The sequence below is a fragment of the Chroicocephalus ridibundus genome, chromosome 3 (genome assembly GCF_963924245.1).
Source record: "Chroicocephalus ridibundus chromosome 3, bChrRid1.1, whole genome shotgun sequence".
In the NCBI taxonomy this organism is placed as follows: domain Eukaryota; kingdom Metazoa; phylum Chordata; class Aves; order Charadriiformes; family Laridae; genus Chroicocephalus; species Chroicocephalus ridibundus.
The window spans coordinates 9,713,206-9,732,382 of NC_086286.1; the positions used below are offsets into that span (position 1 = coordinate 9,713,206).

Sequence of the window (19,177 nt, forward strand, 5' to 3'; positions counted from 1 at the left end):
CTCCCCCTTTTTGTTGACACTACAGATAGCCTGTAGCCTTCATTCTGAAACCAGTAACTCAGGAAGACATCCAGAAAGTTTTGTTTGGTTTGTTCTTCCCTCCAGAAAATACAACTTTTAAACAATATACTGTCAAACACCATGCTAATACTAACTATGCTATTGACCATACAAATCAACCCCATTGTATTTCCTGGAGGTTCCCATGAGGGTATCAGACTGACAACATCAGGAACCCTTGTTCAGGCCAGAGTGAAATACCTCAGTACCCGACAGACCAAGGATAATTCTCCATTGTCAACGAGACCTGCGTCCACTAGCAGTAAATCACCATAAAAGCATGCCAAGTGCTAGTCATCCAAATACAAAGACCACATCATTTCCACCAACATGTCACTTTTTATGCAAATTGGCTCATCAATCCTTGTACAAGAAACCCAAACTCCAGGCAAGACTGACTTGGTCATTCTACTGATACAATATCAGCACCACAGAAGCAGGAACAGGATGTTAACACAATTATTTCACAGCATTATTATCAAGAAGAAAATAGGCTGCAACAAGTTTGGACGCTAGGCCATTAGGCGTTAACCTGTAAGATCACATCTTTTGAAAGCAGCACTAGAAGCAGAGCATTTTTCAGACAGAAAAATTAACAGTAGTTATCTTGAACAGAACCCTGGCAAGCAGAGGTTCAGACACTTTCTTCTGCTGTCACCCTACATTTGTGTGGCTCCACAAGCCTGAAAACACAACTGTGACCCTACTCAACAGCATTTGAGTCTCCCAAAACCCCTGATTTGTCTTCTCTGGCAAATCACATCATGTCTCCAAGACAGCTCACTGACTTCTCAGAGGAGTAGAATAGGGTTTTCTAAGTGATTCTGGAGAACAAATTCCTAAGGTGCAATATTCAAGGACCATGTATCAGCATGAAAAACACCATCATTTAGAAGAAAAAAAAAAAAAAAACCAGTAGCTGTCTAGCCTCTGATTTTTGATACACTCTAAAATCTTGACTAAAAATTGTATTCTGCACAGAGAACTAACGTGAATACTGCAAATTTTTCCTGGCACTTATGTCTGAAAGCCAGCAGATCTGGAAGTGCTAAATCCATGGTCATCACAGTTTCAGCACACACTAATCTTTCACTTGGCATTACCCAAAGGTGAACTGTGCTCTTCAGGTTGACTGCAGAAGAGAGTTCCAGTGCTCTGAAGAGAAATATGTGCATTTTCCAGGCAGTATCTAATGAAAGTCAAAAACAGGAGGGACAGATTTTTAAAGGAACAAGAGCTTATTGTTCCTGATGACAACAAAAATGGGAAGCTTTCATTAATTTTAACAACATAACCAAGGAAGGAAACTATGTACAAAACATTCCAGTCTGCTACTATACACTGATGCCAATTCAGAGAAAAAGAAACTAAGTGGTATATTTCACCACTGTTAATTTTTTTTCACTATGAAGTTAACTTCAGTACCTCCTGTTTTCTGGAAAAAAAGACTATCATTTAGAGCACTGGATCAAAACAAATGAGCTTGCCATTTCAAAAAGCAATTCAACCAAGTTTTTTAGGAATACTCAACAGGACCTCGTTCCATAATCCAAAAAACATGTGACTAGAGAGTTGCAAAGATCCCAGCCTCAGCCCACTGCAGTGCCACTGTTAGCACCTTGGCACAAGCATCTCATCGCCTGAGAAAGCAGCTCACCCAGAATTAGAAAGGTTGGGATCTCAGCACAGCAACATGAAGCACAGACAAAACACACCATAAGGTTAAATGTGCGGGCCTACTTTTTGCATGGTCAAGAGGTCCAAGACCCTAGTCTTATATGACGAAGAGTATGTTCACAGTGGGACCGTGTTCTCCACCTCACTTGCCAGGCCCTGAGCCCCTTTGCCAAACCAGGCCCATGGACATAAGGTTCAGACTGAAACATAACAAGAACTACAATCTAATACTATACGTTCCCTCAAGACCTATCAAATTGATACTGCTAGTACTTCTGACCAGCATGTGAACCACTTGAACAAATTCAAAATATGGTTTGTTATTACATTAATATGCACATAATAGTTATTTATATGTCTTATAAGCACAAGCACAGTTTCAGGACAGTTAGCCCAAGGTGAATCACCCATCTCTAATCCTTTAATAACATGCTTGGAATGCAATTTGGAAATTCCCCTCTGACAAAGTAGTCATGCTGCCTGCAGAGTGACCATTTCTCAACATTCATTACCATCAAGCATTTTAGTTTTTTAAAATTGCGACATTTTGATCAATCCACAAAGCAGAATATTAAAAATACATACAAAGTTATTTTTGTCCTTGTTTTATATATTTGCACAGCCTCCTATCTCTCTTTAGAGCTTCCAGTGATAGTATAGCCACACTACTAAATACAGAAAGGAGAGGCATTTATATCAAAACACGCATAAAACTTTTAATGGTAAAACTGCTACAGGCGCCAATCTAATAGAATTTGCCGAAAATTAATTTCGGGCCCAAAGCTCTTCCATAGCTCCTTGGCGTCCTGCCACAGCTTATGACAACCAGAAGTTAAAAATGAAAACAGCTGTACTACTGTCAAAGGCATCCTGGAACAACGTGAACGCGCTGCTCTGCAATTTGCCCTTAAGGTGACATCTAGGTTCATCGTCCCATGCCAGGAATCTGAGGAACTTTGTGCCTCTTTGAACTCTCACAGCAAGTTGAGCCACTGCAACCCCAAGTGATGCACGTTATTTTCTGCTAGTCGGCAACAGCTGTAGAAACATCTCCAAAATCGTTGGCATGCCCTCCACCAACTCAGTGCTCCACCTATCACTGGTATGTCCATGTGGTCCTCACCTGTCAGCTCTGCTGCAGCAAACAGACCATTAGGTCTTCACCGTGTTTCTTTTCCGCTTGTTTAGAAGAGGATCCTAGTTAAAGCAATCAAACTTCTGGTTTACCTCAGCCTATCAGCAATAAATACCTAAACAAGCATCTCTAAATCCTGCTATACCCCTACAGCGTATCTAAACACTGATCTTTGTTACAGAGGCTCCAGTAGCATAATCTCACTCAGGATTTACTACCTGACTGGATTACTTAGAGTAAAAACACAGATAAGATAAGAGCGATGTGCTCCCTATCATTCACACCTGCCCACAAAGTGGGTATCATCATCCTTGACTCCTATTTACCAACATTTTGGTATCTTTTCTCTCTCTTTTTTTTTTTTTTTATACAATCCTTATGTTTCTAACGCCATTCACAAATGTAACTGAGCAATATAAAATTATCTTAGATACGTTCTCCTCCATATTTTTGTAAGAAGATGATTTAAAACCTCAAGCCACAGACTGATGATGTAAATCAGCATGGCTTCACACACTGGGATGCAGCTATATAACTTGGCACAACTGGGGATTCAGATCCTTCATTCTTAAGCATAGCAGAGAAAGAAGAATCACAATATTGCAATGAGAATAAGCATAGAAGGTCCCTCTTTTCTTACCAAAGTGAAGAATGCAGATAAGTATTTCATTAGTAATCTGGCAGATAGTATAGATCATTACTACGCTATGGTTACTTCAATACTTGTCTGGGAAAAATATCTTTAATTCTTTGTAGTATATGTTTAACTCGAAGTCATCTTATTCTTGTTTGTCTAGCATGCAATGGGAACAGATCTCTAAAAATAACCTACTTACTCCATCTTTCAGCTCCTCAGGGCTGTTTATCATATTATTAGCCATTATTCACATCTCTTAGAAAAACTGTGCAATTTCTGGAAATTTTTATGCCTCCTAACACATAATCTGAAGGTGTGCAAGGCTGAAAAAGACAAAGCTCAGTGAAACTCAATTGGACTGCATTTTTTTGACTTTACCTCTATTTACCTTTTACCTGAGTTTTATGCAAGCGTCACTCCTTGGAGCCAGATCCTGAACAGCAATAAAGCTACTTTACACACTCCAGTGATGGAAAGCTGCAAAGCTGGCTTAATGGGCCAGCCTGGGTCAGGGAATCCCCTTGTGGTGCAGAGCTGGTGTATCTGGTGTGTCACATCCTCTCCCAAAACAAACTTTGGAGCATAACCACCGTGCCTGACTTCATCCTGAGCCAGTGCAACAGCCTGCCTTCCTGTCCCAACACATTGTAAAACAGCGTAATGTAAAGCAGCCTTGCAACTGCTGCTGCTGTACAACAGCCTAAATGAGTCTCCTCCCCACAAAGAAGCTCACGGACTGCGGCACAGGGGACATAAAACTGCTCTGAGCACAGGCCATGTGGACCTCATACTTGGGGCCAGAGATTTCAGTTCTGGTACAGGCACAATGAGAGTTACTTCTTGTGGTCCTCAAGAGCTAAACTGATCCCAGGCTTGCAGTGCAGACCAGAAGCTGACAGGTATTTTTCCACAAATGAAGTAATCCATTTGCGTTTTAAAAAGTGCAGCTCGTGACTTGTCCTGAAATCTGCATGCACTAAAAGGTCATGACTTACAGTAGTCCAGACTTTTTGTTCTGAATCTCATTATTCCATAACATTTCCACTTTTATTTTTCCTTTCACCGCGTTTCTTGTCCAGGTCCCTGCAGCAATGCAAACACACATCCAGGGAGCAGTTATTTCAATCCATACTTTCCCTACAGCAGATTCGCACCAGGGCTAACCACAACCACCTGCTGACTCAGTGTATTACAACCTTGCTCCAAACCTCGGCCCCCGCACTTTCCTCACACTATCCCATTTAGAAGCTAACTCATCCTCTTTCCGTAAGAAACTAATTTAGGCATCACAGGTTTTAAGTTTAAATGGCTTATGCCAACGACTAAAGCTGCACAATCAGATTCTTCTGTTGACAAACTTGACACAGGGCCAAAACTGAAATTTGTTTATTTTTTACCCTTAAACAAAACCATATACGGTCTGCAGTGGTAAACCGCTGTTCATTTTAATATCCAAATACCTATCGCTTGCACCCAATGTCTTGTGCCAAAATCCCGTCACCAACAACCAGTTCAGGCATGTCTGAGGTTGCGGAACTGATTTATCTCTGCCTTGATACTTCCAGACAGTTCAAGACGAATTTGAAGGCACTACTATTAACCCACACTAAAATAAAAATCCATCTCGTTTCTCATTCAGATAACAGTGAGGATTATACAAACAGCTTTCCCTAAGCTGGGACTGCGGGGTTTGCGCTTCACTTGCATGGCTTTAATACAGCTTTTCATTCTGACATGCAGTCCTGTCCTGCCTTCAGCTAAAGGCTTGAGAGGGACCTAAACGTTCTTCAGATGCAAACAGAATATATTACCAAAAAAAAAAAATAAACCCCTGAACTCCCAGTCAAGAATCCATTTTTAGGAAAGAATTTGTGCTAAAGTGAGGTAAGTGATAACTTTCCAGATCTCCTGTTATCCAGAGTACTATTTTAGGGAGAGTGTGACTGCATTCACGCTTGTCGCATAGTCCTGCTTCCAATCTCCTGGCAGACCCCCAGTGCATTCCAGTATTTAATGCACAACACTTGTTGGGATGCAGTCCCACTTATCTCCCAGACACACTGACTAAGACTTTCCCACATAAACTGACCCACCCTTTAGCAGCAAGAGGTCACTCAGTACAATCAGCCTTCAAATGAGAAAAACAATCAGGAAAAGCTCCTCTGTTGCCAAAAACACAAAGAGAATAAAATACAACAGGCTCCAGTGTTTGTTTTATCAAAACTTAAAGACTGCAAGACGGATTTTCAACTGGTGTACACCAGTGTAGCTCCACCAAAGTCAACCAGATTTTTTTTCAGGCTTAGGATCTGGCCCCCTAAAAGCATTTAAAATTACAGTAAGAATTTGTTACTCTAAAGAAAAGGTTAAAAATAGAAGTTTAGCAATTAATCCATTCACCTTTGACTATCATGAAACTGTAGAAAATTATTTGTAGTAATGTGTGCAGAAAAAGGCCACAATATTTTAAGTTACTAAAATAAAGCAAATGTTAAACTAACTAGGCTATCTTCACCACATATGGACCCTACATGACAAGGATTACCTGTTAACTTAAGGTGAACTGCAGCATGGTAATTTAAAGACCATTTTTTTTCCCCAAGGCTTCATCTCTGAGTCAGACTGACTAAAGGACCATTCAAATTCCAAGAGATGCAGATCCCAAACTTTTTGAAAGTTCAGGCACCCAAAACCATTATATGCTGCTCAACTCCCTTGCTTTCATATTTCATATAGCATAAGTGGCAGAGCAGGAAATAAGATCACTAGGTTTCCTGACTTCTTCACCAGTGCCCGCATGATACAGCATCTAAACAAAGGGTGCTCTACTTGCAGACCCTCCTGTATCAAAATGCCCACTGACTTCTGTAGGCAGATTTAGGCCCAAAGTACCCTTTCAAAAGCACAGAGGCCAGTAATTTGCTAGTGAGAGGCAAAAACTTCTTTCTCCAAGCGTGAACTAGAATGATTAGCTTCATGCTGCATTCCAGCGTTGCTATAAATGTATACGCCACTAGCATACTAGAGCCACAAGCTACCCACCAGTGCAAAGCTTTCCATCGGCAGAGACTGGCTATAGATCACCCTTAAACACTTTAATTAAATATTTGTTTAATAAGAGAAAAGTCCGTGAAAGCCCTCGGGAAGAAAAACCTCATAATTACTTTAGCTACAGACAAAAGCCAATGCTTTCAAACTCAGATGCCCAAACTAAAACCTGTGGGTGTTAAGATAAATTTATCTACATTAAGTTTAATTTCGATACAGCAGGCAGCACCTTTTCCCTTCTAAGCCAAAAAAACAGAGGAGCCACTTGCTATAATTAGCTGGAGTATTTGTGGTGTCTAAGCACTAAGCAAAATTGTTTTCATGAGTGGAAAAAATAAGCGTTTTGTTATACTGCATAAAATCATATTTTCTACTCTACATTACAGACTGCAGTAACCACAAATCAACCCCACTGTAAACCAGGCTCTAGACCTGACCAGTCAGCCAGCACTCACCGTGCCATAAGAAACAATATATATTGACAGCTTTCTTGCCCTTACAAACACAAGGCTCTCTATTATCATGTAAAAGTAAGAATCAAAAGCTGATACTCCATGCCATTCTATAATAAATCAATCAATAGAACGATACGATTAATTCAGAATCAAATGGCAGTAACTTACAAAAACAAAAAATGCAGATCCGGATTACTGCTTGATGGTAAGGAGTCCCCACAACGTCTTGTACAAGACCATGTCCACGTACTTGGGACTGTAACACTACTGGGGGCTGAATCCCACAGCAAAGATTAAAGAGCTCCCAAAGATGTCTGTTGGTCTGGCTTGGGAGAAATTTCTGCCTGGTATCAAATTCAGCAGTCAGTATAACCTTAAAACATCAGAGGCAGGCTTCCGAGAGAAGCCCTTACATCACCTTGGAGCACCTCCCACCCAGCTCACTGCCTCACCCCAGCCAGCCCCCAGCCACTAATGCCTCTAAGAAAGGGGAAAAATAGAAAATAAAACTCCACAGAATTCGGGGGTGATCCTTCCTGACCACTACAGCACTCAACTGAAGCCCTGAATTGTGAGATTTTAGCACAGTCATTATCTTAATGTAATGCTGTGTTTCAAGAAACCTCAAGGCAAACTTAAAAAAAAAAAAAAAAAAAAAAAAAAAGAGAGAGAGAGAGACAGAACTAAAAGTCTGTAGGCTCGTATGGACTAAGGCCAGAAAGGATCACAACAACCATTCAACCACTCTCTATTGTGGTACTGAACAGGTGAAGCATAAATGCTTTATTCATTAAGGTGGCTCCTTCAAATACATTAACCTATGTGCCATTCAATCATGTGGGCAATAAAGCAGCACATAAAAGCTTGTTTTATTTGCTTTAGGTCTGCATATTTTCATCTCTGATTACACATTCCACCAGATAAACAAAATCTTTTAAACTATGTATACAACTACGTATCTTCACAGAACCAATATATTCCATATACCCTCCTATAGATCCAGTTACACAGAGGACTAGCAACTGCCCACCCCTGAGTGAAGCACATTTCAAGGATCATTCCACATTCTCGAAACTGTGTTCCGTCATGATTAACAAAACCAGTCACTCCAGTAAAAGTGACCTGTCAGTCAATCCCTCTTCCTTTCTTAAAAATAAACAAACAAAGAAAACTAAAAACCTTTGCTACTTCTTTACAAGTCTTTTTCAATGGCAAGTCCACAGTTTCTCCAATTAATTGCAGCAGCATTCTTGTTTCATATTCTTAGAACTATACTCACCCCAAGCAGTATGACACTAACAGAGAAGGAGAAATGGTTTCCTCTTGTGTACAGCTGTGGATATGTGAACAAAAACAGTAGACTAAATCCAAGAACATCATTCCTGAATGTGTTTCACAGATCATAGGGACATTGCTCAGCAGGTGCAACTTCAGGATTTGGCCACTCCTTTCAAAAACAGAACAGCCTATGTTTGGAACACCAGTAAACAGAACAGCTACTTAATTTGGAACATTTACCTGTGAACAGTTTCATAGCAGTATATTTTTAGATCTATGAACAGACTATTAAACCAACATGCCATTTCTTTTTAAAGTTCTTATGTTTAGCACGTTCAAAAGCTTGTGAAATAAAAATGACTGCACAACAGCCTAACGTATTTCTCTGGTGGTAGCGGTCACACGCCAAAGAGATTCCTGGTGTGCTAAAAAACATGCAGCTTCAAAAAAAATGTAAATCTGTGCAATATATAAAGAGAATAGCAGAAGAAAAGTGAAAAGACATGAAAAAGTAAGAACATCCTGAAATTTTCACCATTCAACAAGGAAACAGAAGCAGCTGAGAAAAATGTTAATGGTGCTGAAAAACAATAGCTCAAGATACTCCTCAACCTTAATCTGTCCTTGGCCATAGGAAGATGTGTACAATCCCTGAGCACAAAGGTTATAGATTGGTGTATATCTTTTCCCAATCACTCACATTTTGCTGCAAGTAGAAATAACACTTTCAGACGCAACCCCACCCTCCCTAGCCATCTTTCTCAAACAACTATAAAACCTGTTATGAACTCAACCATCAGCTAACAATACATAAAAAAGCTTCTTCCATGCAAAACGGTGCTTTTAAGGAGGAATGGACAGTAAAAAATGTGTCTGGGATTAACAATACGTGAAAAAGAAATAAAGCTGGACAAAACAGAAAAAAAGCTGCCTGCTTAAATATATAGAATTGATCTATATCACTCTGTTAAAGCTGTTAAGTAAGTTGAGATCTACTAGGCATACAAAAAAATTCCTTACATGTAGTACCTCTGTAACCCCTTTTTCATTACAGGAAAGCAAAGCCTGGAAGGGCCCAGCTGTAACTGCTGCAACATTGTACTCATGTTCATTAGAAAAAACAAATTCACAACAGATCATTTTAAGAGTAATAATAAAAATCTGACAAATGAAAACCATATGTGAAAAAAAAATAACACTGGGGAAAGCAATCTTCAATGCAGTCTCTCTGCAGAACACTGATTATACCTCAGTGCCATTTGACAGTACACACATTTCACCTCCAACACTTGCTTCACCAGACAAGTGTTATTTGGTGATAACAATTAAACAAACCATGATTTCTAAGGTGTAAATACACTAGAAAGCAAGAGAAGACAACTAGATTTTCACATTTAATATTCCTAGGCCAGATTCCTACTGGTTTAACTTGGGAAATTTGCCACAAGCTCAGGCAGAGGTAAGGGTCCAACATTCTGGCAAACTCCCCAGCCACATCAGTTGGGAACAGGAGCAAGGCCAGGGCGCAAGCTTCTATGACAGAAAAGCCCTATATGGCTCTACCCAGTTTATATCATGGAGCACTGGCCTGATCTCATCAGAAGTTTCCACTGCATGGTATGCATCGCACACCACAGAAAACAGCCTGCACTGCTCTCCTTCACGACCCTCTTGTTCAACTGAGGGTCTAAAAGATCCAAGTGGTTGCTGATGGCTCCTCGCTCTGACGTAAAGCCATCCAGTTCCCATAGCCTGAGCACTGCAGTTTGCAAAAGCTTTCCTAGAACCGTGAAATGGCGAGCAGGAGGCCCATGGTCAGAGACACCAGCCCGGACCGGATTTAGGAGCTGACTCATGGGTAATGGACAATGATAAACTATTGTACTGGTTTTTAACTTGTGCCCACATCAGATGACTAAGGAATAGAGGTGCCTATAGAGATTAATTGTCTAAATAACTTTTGCAGACTGAGCCTTAAACATCTGCATAAACAGACCTTCTCATCTGTGTTCCACAAAATATGTCCATATACTCCTCGCTAATGAAATATAATGCTTATTTTACAAGTAATCCATCTACAAATATTAAACCCTGTAACTGATCCACATTAAAAAATAAATCCTTAGTCAGGCAACGTAATATAAATGAGTGTTACAAGCCCATCCAATAAAGGGGTTTTAACTGATTGAATTTTATATATGTTGAAGGAAAAACAAACCATCTTTCATTAAATGGTTATTACGCCTACTTAAAAGGAGCTGTCTGGGAGACACGCAGCAGCGTTCTGGCCTCCATACATGTAGCATGAACACTTTGCCCCCTCCCTGTTCCACTTCTGTGTGCAGGCAGAGTTCAGTAACGCACAGTAATTCGAAAAGCTGCACGATTCATGCCACCATAGAGATGAAACAGCATCTGTAACGCTTCTTGCCACATAACTGCTGCAAGCTCCTATCTCATCCAAAAATGCTGCACCCTGCTTCAGTGAATATCACTTACTGCACTTAACCTGCATTGGAGAAACATGCAAAATGAGCTACTGTTCCATATCCTGACCCCTTTTTTAAGTTTATGCTGCTGCATGAACGAGCAAAATATTCCCTACCTATTTTATTTATTGCCTACCTAGCGCTGGTTGTAGCACATTAGCGAGCCTGCTAGTCCATCCCCATAGCCCTACAACCACTGCTAAGTCATGTAGGCATCACGACAGCCATTGCTATTTTACCGAGAAACAGCAAGAAAAGAGAATGACAATGGGTAACAACAATTCTTTAGAAATCTCACCTAGTTGCTATCACCCACCCCTCCTGGATCTTTATCCCATACCATTTTCATCTCCTGCCTCTCCCTCAGGAGAATTCTGAGTATATGGAAGTCCTTTTTGCAGTGGAGATTTTCTGCAATGGCCTGAGTCGTCACAGTCTCCCTTGACATTTTCACATGGCTCATATCTCTTTGAATAAATTACTCTACATGACCTGCCTCTACGACCCTTAGACTGGGGAGCATTGTTCCCCAATATGTCTTTCAGCACAATACATTCACAGGGCTGCATGAATAACTATTTTTTTCTGAATTGGCTAGACAGTTCAATAAGCAGGTTTCGTAATATTTCTATCCTGTCAATAGAGGTCAGAGGCTGTACTGAACGCTCCAGATCTTGATAGTTTATGTTTATTCCCTCTTACAGTAATCCTGCTTCTGATTTTGAGCATTTATGCCCAGGGACAACGTTGAGTAAGTACAATCTAGAAATACAGCTCACTACTCACCTTCTTTGAACAAGAATGCAATTTTACTCACAATTAAGGTACCAAAATTACAAACTCAATCACTCCGTTTTGTATTATCAGTCCAAAAGCAAAAGCATCAGCCTTAAAAGAGGGCTACCTAAATAAAACGTCAGACCTCAGTGCCATGAACAAGGATTTTTCAGATCTGCTGCAGTCTTACACTATCTAGAAGTCTGCCATATTTTTTTTGTTAAATCAGGCCTATATCCATCTAACTGCAAGAGCTATTTAAATACGTAATTGAATCAAGTCCGTGCAATTATGCCTTTTAACTGTGCATTCACTGAAGGAATACAATGATCTACAAAAGCGGCGGATGGAAGCAATCGAAGCAACGCATCTCATTATCGCGACAGGCCAACGCCGCTCCGTACCGGCGTTATTCCCAAGTCCAGCGTTCCCACAGCACAAAGCCCCGCCGCGGTACCGACCTGACAGTCGGTCGGACCCCTGATGAGATACCCACCCCCCCCGCGATCCCCGACTGGGCGCCCCTCCGCCGCCGCGGAGCTCCCCCGCGCCCCGCCCCACACACCGGCCGCGCCGCCGCCCGCTCCCGCAGCGGCCCCCGCCTCCGCTCCGCCGGAGAAAAAAGGAAAAAATTGAAAAAAAAAAAAATATATATTTAAAAATAAAATAAATAAGAGTGCTAGCGGTGCCGAGCCGCAGGGCGGCTCTCCGCACTGCACCGGGTAGGGCGGGCAGGGGCGGCGGCCGCGGCCCCCTGGGAGAGGTCGGGCCGGGCCGGAGCCGCCGCAGGGCGGGGCGGCTCCGCGCCCTTACAGCCCGCCGGGGGGGCGAGCTGGGGACGGAGTGGGGAAGGCCGCACCCGAGCCACGGTGCTCCGAGGCCGCTGCTCGCCCGGCGGAGGAGCAGGGGGGCGGGGGGGAGGAGGGGGGGGAGGGAAGCTGCGGCGGGGCTGCGGGAGCCGCCGCACGGTCACCGCCTCGCCTGGCCCGCCGTACCCCGGGAACGGTAGGGCCGCCCCCGGCTGCCCGCCCGGCCTCCCCTACCTCTGTGCTGCCCGGGTGGCGGCTTTCCCTGCTCGGCGGCTGCTGCTGCGGCGGCGGCGGCGGCGGCGGCGGGGAGTGACCGTCGGCTCCCGCAGCCCCCGCGGCGCTCCGCTGCGCTCCGCCCGCCCGGCCGCGGCGGCTGTGAGGGGCGAGGGGCGGGGACAGCGCGGAGGGGCGGGGGCGAGGCGCAGCCCCGCGCCCCTTCCTTCCCTGAGGAGAAGGCGGTGACGAGCGGCCGCCCTGCGGCGCGGGGGGAGGGCGAGGGCCCCGGCCCCGGCAGGTGTCCCCGCAACCGGGCCGCCCACCCCGCTTCCCTCGGTGAGGGCGGGCGGTGTCCGGGGGGAGCGCGGCGGAGCCCCGGGGGGCCGCGCCTGGTCCCCGCCTCACCTGGCGCTGCTGGTGGGGCCTCGCACTGCAGTCACCCCCAGATCTTCCCCCTCCGTGCGGCGGCCTCCCCAGCCAGCCCTCAGCGTTATCCACCGCTCCCAGCTCTCCCCTTCCCTTTTCTTACGTGTATTTGGTTATTGGTCTCGCTAGACTGCATGCTCCTCCTCCTCTGACACCCTCTCCTATCGCAAAGACAATGTTGGCTCACCCCCAGCATCCTTTTCCTCTAGTGCTCCTCTCCCACTGCCCTGTCATTCCTAGTGGAAATCCCATCCTGGGTTTGACTTCCTCCACTGCAGAGTCATCCTCTCAGGCATCAATCCTGCCACCTTCCCACATAAACAGTCCCCTCTGCCAGTGTCACCCAATCCCCCGAAACTCAACCCCAGCTGCCCTTCTGCGGCACTTCCCCTCCTCCTCCCTCTCTAGGCAGGATTTCGCCTATGCCTTTCTAGAGAAAATAGCTAACACACAGCCAGCGTGCCTTTCCTCCTTCCCCCACGCCCCTCTTCACCACCCAGTCCAGAGGCAGACATTTCTGTTTCAGGTTTCCTTTGCTAATCCTGGCCCCTTTGCTTGCATCTGTGTCCTCACCCTCTTCATGCCCATTCTCGTTCCTTCCCGTCTGCTATCCCCAACCTCTCACTTGCAATACAGATATGGACTATTGTTGTCCATCGTTTTTGGAAAAAAAATAATAAAAAAACATACAACCAAAGAAACAAATAACAAACCACTACTGGTTTCATTTGCCTCATTTGCTTTCATTCCCTTCTCTCGTGCTTTTCATCCCCACGCTCACTCCTAACACAGTGTGTGGAATTCTCCTCTGTGCCTATCTTAAACTTCCTCTTATCTGGCTCCTGCCCCTTCACACTCATCTGCTTTGCCAAAGTTTCTAACATCCGCTTCCTGGCATAATCTCTGGAATATTCCTTCATTTCCACCCTGACAAAATTACGAGCCTGCCTCTTTCTGATATTTTGTTCTACTTCGGTTTCCAAGGCTGCCTCCCCCGGAGTCGCCTCCTTACCGCTCCTTCAGTGCATCCTCCTCATACTCCCAATTTCCAGTGGCACACTTAATCTGTCATTCCCTCTATCCTTATTGTTAGGTGAACTCGCCCCATGAAACACAAACATGTAACATACACATTCAGTGATCTACTCTCTGTGATCTACCTCTCTAATTCGGGTAAGAAGCCTGGAAATAATCTCATTCTGATCTTTTGGCACCTGCAGGACGGCAAGCCACTGGTTCAACAGGTACAAAAGAGAGCTCCTAAATCGCAACCAAATAGCCCAGTAACTTATCTGCTGCCTTCTGTCTTGATCACAGCAGACAGTATCACCATCCGACCCACCACCCCCTGGTCTGGACACCATCCTCAGCTGGAGGTGGCTCCCTTTTTTCACCAAGGCCAGGCCTAGAACACCACCCTGCCCTATCCAGCCAAGTGGCCAATGCTCTCACGCAGATTCTCATCACCTCACTTTTCAGTTTCGGCTGCATCCCTTTCTGTATCCTTTAGAGATGCACCCTCACCTATCTGAACTCAATCCAAATGCTGATGCACTTTTCTTTTCCTCATCTGCCATTTGGAACAAGCCATCCTTTCCTCCACATCTCTCCAGTGGTCTCACTTCTCAGATCAGGCATAAACTGATAATTGGCAATTTCAGCTCTCCCTGTACCAGCCCACATTCAGCATCAGCACCCACTTTTGACTTGTCCAGGGTATGAGACAAGTAACCTCCTGTTTTCTCTCATTCCTGAGTTCCTCAAACTTGTGAAAAGTTCCTCAGGCATTCAGAAAGCCTCTTTAAAATGTTCTGTCACCATCTACAAGTATCTTGACAAGAGTTAAGTGTGTGCTTCCAAGTTTGTCAACTGTGGTGGTTCATATCCAGTTCTTGGGATGCAGTAAAAATAAAACGGCTAAAGGGCCACGCTGTCCCCCTTCCCATTTTTTTGCTCCTCTCTTGCAGTTGTTCTTGCACTGATCCCTCCCCACCTTGGTAAAACCGAATTCATCAACAGAAAGAGAATTGTCTGCTGGCTCAGTGAGCTGAGTTGGCTTTCAGCAGCAGATCAGCTCAATCACCTTACCTAACTGCACTCTTAGATGCCAAAATATCAAAAATGGGCCATCTTTGCTTTATTTATTTATGCAGCGCCTTGTACAATAAAAGCACAGAATTAAGGTTTCCAGATAGGTATCAGCAAGAAGTTACTTGCTTCTATGTAATATAAATGGTGGTAGTGAAGAGGTTAAAAAGAGCCTTTTTTTTCTTTAATTTAACAACAATAATAATACCAAGCAAAACCCTTCTTAATCATTACTGTAACAAAGGGCAAGTCAATCACTTCAACCACTTAAAAAAGTTACATACAGAGAGAAAAGCAGAACAAATGAAAACAACTCTTCCAGCCTTCCTGAACTCCCCCAGACAGTGCTACTGAATATCTGCAGTATTAAGACGAAGTTCCTGATCAGTAGGTTCACTAAATCTGGCCCAAATAACATGAAAAGTTCTACGCATAATAAAGAAACTAAAAAGTTTATTTATTGTGCGGCCTATGTGTTAAAATATTTTACAAAACAATTTCTGTTAACCCAAGTAGAGTTTCCCTCCTAGAAAAAGCTGAAAAATATAGCTGTGAATAAAAAAAAAAAACTAGCAAGTGCCTAAGTACATGTACTCTCTCACATTTCAGGCTCTGAAGGATAAATCTTCTCAGATTTTTGATAACAGCATAAATATTGCTTTTACTTTAGCCATCAGTAATAGGAATTCAGAGAACTTAATGATGTATGTGTCTATATATATATATATACACACGCATAAAAAAATTTAAAAACATTCAAACTCTAGGATGTTTAAGAAACATCAGGGGAAAAAAATCACCCTTCACTATTAATATCTCTCAAACAAGCAGGCAGGAAAAAAAGATTGTAATATATGGCAATGAGCAAGAGCATCCAGTGTATTTTAAGATTCTGTCTGTCTTAACTCACATAGCTCAAAGATGGGTGGGCCGTTGATTATCATGGAAATAACTGGGTAGGAATGAATGCCTGAAGAAGCAAGAACCAGAATAGCAGGGGTATTGTGGGCTCCAACCAGTTATCCCAGTTACTGACAGCCATTTTCTTCTTTCAAAAAGCCCGCATTTGGTAAAGAATGTGGCAGGTACAAATGTTTTGTCACTGGTGGTTGAAACCAGCATCTTCTCCAGGTTCGACAGAGAGGATGCCATTTTCATTTTAAAAATGACTGCAAATATTCGTTAACATTCACAGCATGAACCTTCGGCTTGCAGGGTTAGAAAGCCAAATCCTCTAACTTTGTGACAATTAAGGTGGGAAGGCTTACAAGTTAAAACACCATCACTTCCTAACACCAGCAAGTAAACCCAGTTAGACAAACCAGTCGTTTACACTGGTGGCCACCTTCCCACTCCTTTAATCAAATGGAAAGGAGGAGAACGAATGGCCGTATTAGAAACTGTTGTTAAATAAGTGGAACGGGTCAGCAAAGCAATGCTGGGGGAACTCACTCCCCTTCCGCCTGTTACTTTGTAGTTAGCTTCGGCTTGGGAGCCTGAGTTAGTTGATTTCTTTTTCTCTCATACATTTTGTCCATGCAGCCATGGGTTTCTTACAATTGAAGAAATTTATTATTTTTTTTTTCCTTTTGAAAATCTACTAAGCTGCTGGGCTCAATAATATTGCCTGGTCCTCATCCTGCAGAAAAATACCCATATGCATATTAACACCTTCACCAAGAGGAAAACACTATGTAGGTGTGTAAAGGTAAACATGTTACAAAATCTCTGAAAGGTCATTTTAAAATAAATTATAGTTTAAATAACCCAATGCATTCTTCAAAACAAAATGAAAGAATTTAGTGTAGACTTTTACCCTTTCAGGATCTAGGGCATTTCAGTTGTCTTTGTGCAAACTGAAATTGCAAGAAGGTATTTCCAAACAGAAACAAAAGCTGCAGGCCTAGATTAGACATTAAGAGTCACAATTGTTAAGGCAATACTAAAACTAGAAACATTCTATTTAAGGATGGTGACAATTTCCAAAAAGACAGAAGAAATGCACACAAAGAGATTAGCACTGCAATAAAAAAGTTCCTAGCTATACCATTAAACTGAAAAAGCATTATGTCGTCAGAAAGTTCCAGTTACACAGGTTCACAGGAAGACTGAGGTGGAAGACATGTTCCTCCCACCACACACACACACCTTTCCTCCACCCATAACGCCTAGTTTTAAACAGACAGTGAGGCTCAAAGGCACAAATCTAGACTAGCACTTTGTCTCACAGCAGACTTGGACAAGATCTTGAGAGGAAAATCAAAGATGGACAATAATCTGCCCGAAGGAAAAATTCTTAGCTTCCTCACTACGTGCATAGCTTGTCTGGAAGCACAACAGCTTCTCTATCACAAACAATTCTTCTTCACATAACTCTTGTTTCTTCTCATCTTAGGAACACCCAGCTGCTACACCCTTACCTTCAATAACACCTTGTAGCAATGCATTCCCTGTGATCTATGTGCAAGAGTATTTCTGTTTCCCAACAGTCATTGCAAACAGAAACCTGCTAGATCCTCACTCCCTGCTTCCCCTTCCATCTACAAACAGCCCATGAAGCTGCCAAGCCCAGAATTCTGCATCACGAAACAAATACGCTTCCAGGGTATCTCCACGCACAGTACTTCCAAGCAACCTAACTGCAGGGTAAGAAAGGCATGCGCGACACAGGCAGGGTCTCTACTGGTACAGACAGAAACAGGCAACAGGAACATGGGCACCCTCGGCAGCTCTACTCTCAGGTGGCATATCAGAGGTCAGGGAATACTCTCTTGCTGAAAAAGTCCTATTTCTTTCTATTCACCTAAGTGCTCCTCAAACACCTCTGCTACTTTCTGCCTACCCCATCCCCACAGTATTTGTTCTTAGCCATTTTCTCTGCCGTCGGCTCCCATGAGCTTCTCTATCTGCCCAACATACCAAACCCTGGAAAATGACTAAAGCACAGGGCACCTACAAAAGCCCTTCCCTTGGCCTTAGCCAGTTGCTGTCTCCTTCCCACGCCACCAGAGTCAGCAGTGGAAATGCTGACAGTGTGAAGAAAAGATAGCCTTCCCGCTCTCCGTGCCAACATCACGGCAATCTTCAGCGTCCGGGAGGAGTCCTGGCAGGAGTCCTGGTGCTGGGCCTGCAGCACTGTGGGGGGACAGGAAGCATCAGTGAGAACTGGTACAGGCACAGGGCCAGCGCACCACAACATCTCTTGCAGACATTTCCATTGCGTTCCAGTCAGCACATTAAAAAATAAAATAAGTGTCTTGGGACCGACTTGTATGTCCTGCAGGCTCCATATGGAAGAAACCCTACCACGGAGAATGTCTACAACTGCAGTCAAAGGTATGCCTTAAGCTGTTCAGACAGACACAAAGTAGGTTTATCCCAGCTAGCTCATACACCAATAAATAGCTCAGCTGCAGCAGCAGAAGCCCAAGGGCAGCTGCACAAAACCGCCCTGGAAAGTAGGGTAGCGCTCACATCACATGCTGAGCAGCGCACTCCCGAGGCTACCGTGCTGCCAGGGTTCTCCCCGTCGCAGGGTTGCACGTACAAGTTGGAGGTGCGCATGTGACTGCTGACTGAATGTCCCCTGAAGGTCAGTAAGGAACACTTGACAGGCAGGTGGAAGTTTCTTGCCCCTTCAAAACATCCTTTGTGGTGCAGCAGTTTGAGGATCAGTCCCGTGCATTAGAGGTGTTAGTGCAGCAAGGTTTCCTCACACGTACCAAAAGAGAAATGGGGAGGGTAAGCTGACCAAAAGCCTCAGCATTTATCTGCCCTAGGAAAATATGCACGATTCTCTTTAAAAAGCTCATGTTGCCAAATGTTATTCTCTATTCTCTTTCCTCTTTTCTGGTGTTCAACCATAATTTTACTCCTATGTTTCCTCTAGATGCATTAGACAAATACACGTTAGCCAGTCTGTGTAATTTGACAAAACACAAAATTGTAATGTGTATTTGGGTAGGTTATACTGGAACAGCTAGTCCATTAACTACTTGGTGGGATAACAAAGTCTCTATTTTTAACATGCAAATTCAGATTTTGTAATTTAAAGAAAAAAACCAACCCACAAGTAACAAGCA

The 19,177-nt window shown here is 43.5% G+C and overlaps 1 protein-coding gene across 2 annotated transcripts in view; it reads right to left on the reverse strand.

The window, feature by feature from the left end:
* SPTBN1 (spectrin beta, non-erythrocytic 1) overlaps positions 1-13,114 on the reverse strand; it is a 137,029-nt gene extending 123,915 nt beyond the window's left edge. Inside the window, exon 1 of one of the 2 annotated variants that reach the window (XM_063327897.1) lies at positions 12,987-13,114. The gene's annotated coding sequence lies outside the window, so the exon portion shown is untranslated. Of the gene's footprint in view, positions 1-12,599; positions 12,765-12,986 lie in introns of those variants that run through there. The other variant, XM_063327896.1, reaches the window with a different exon arrangement.
* Positions 13,115-19,177: the final 6,063 nt, after the last annotated feature.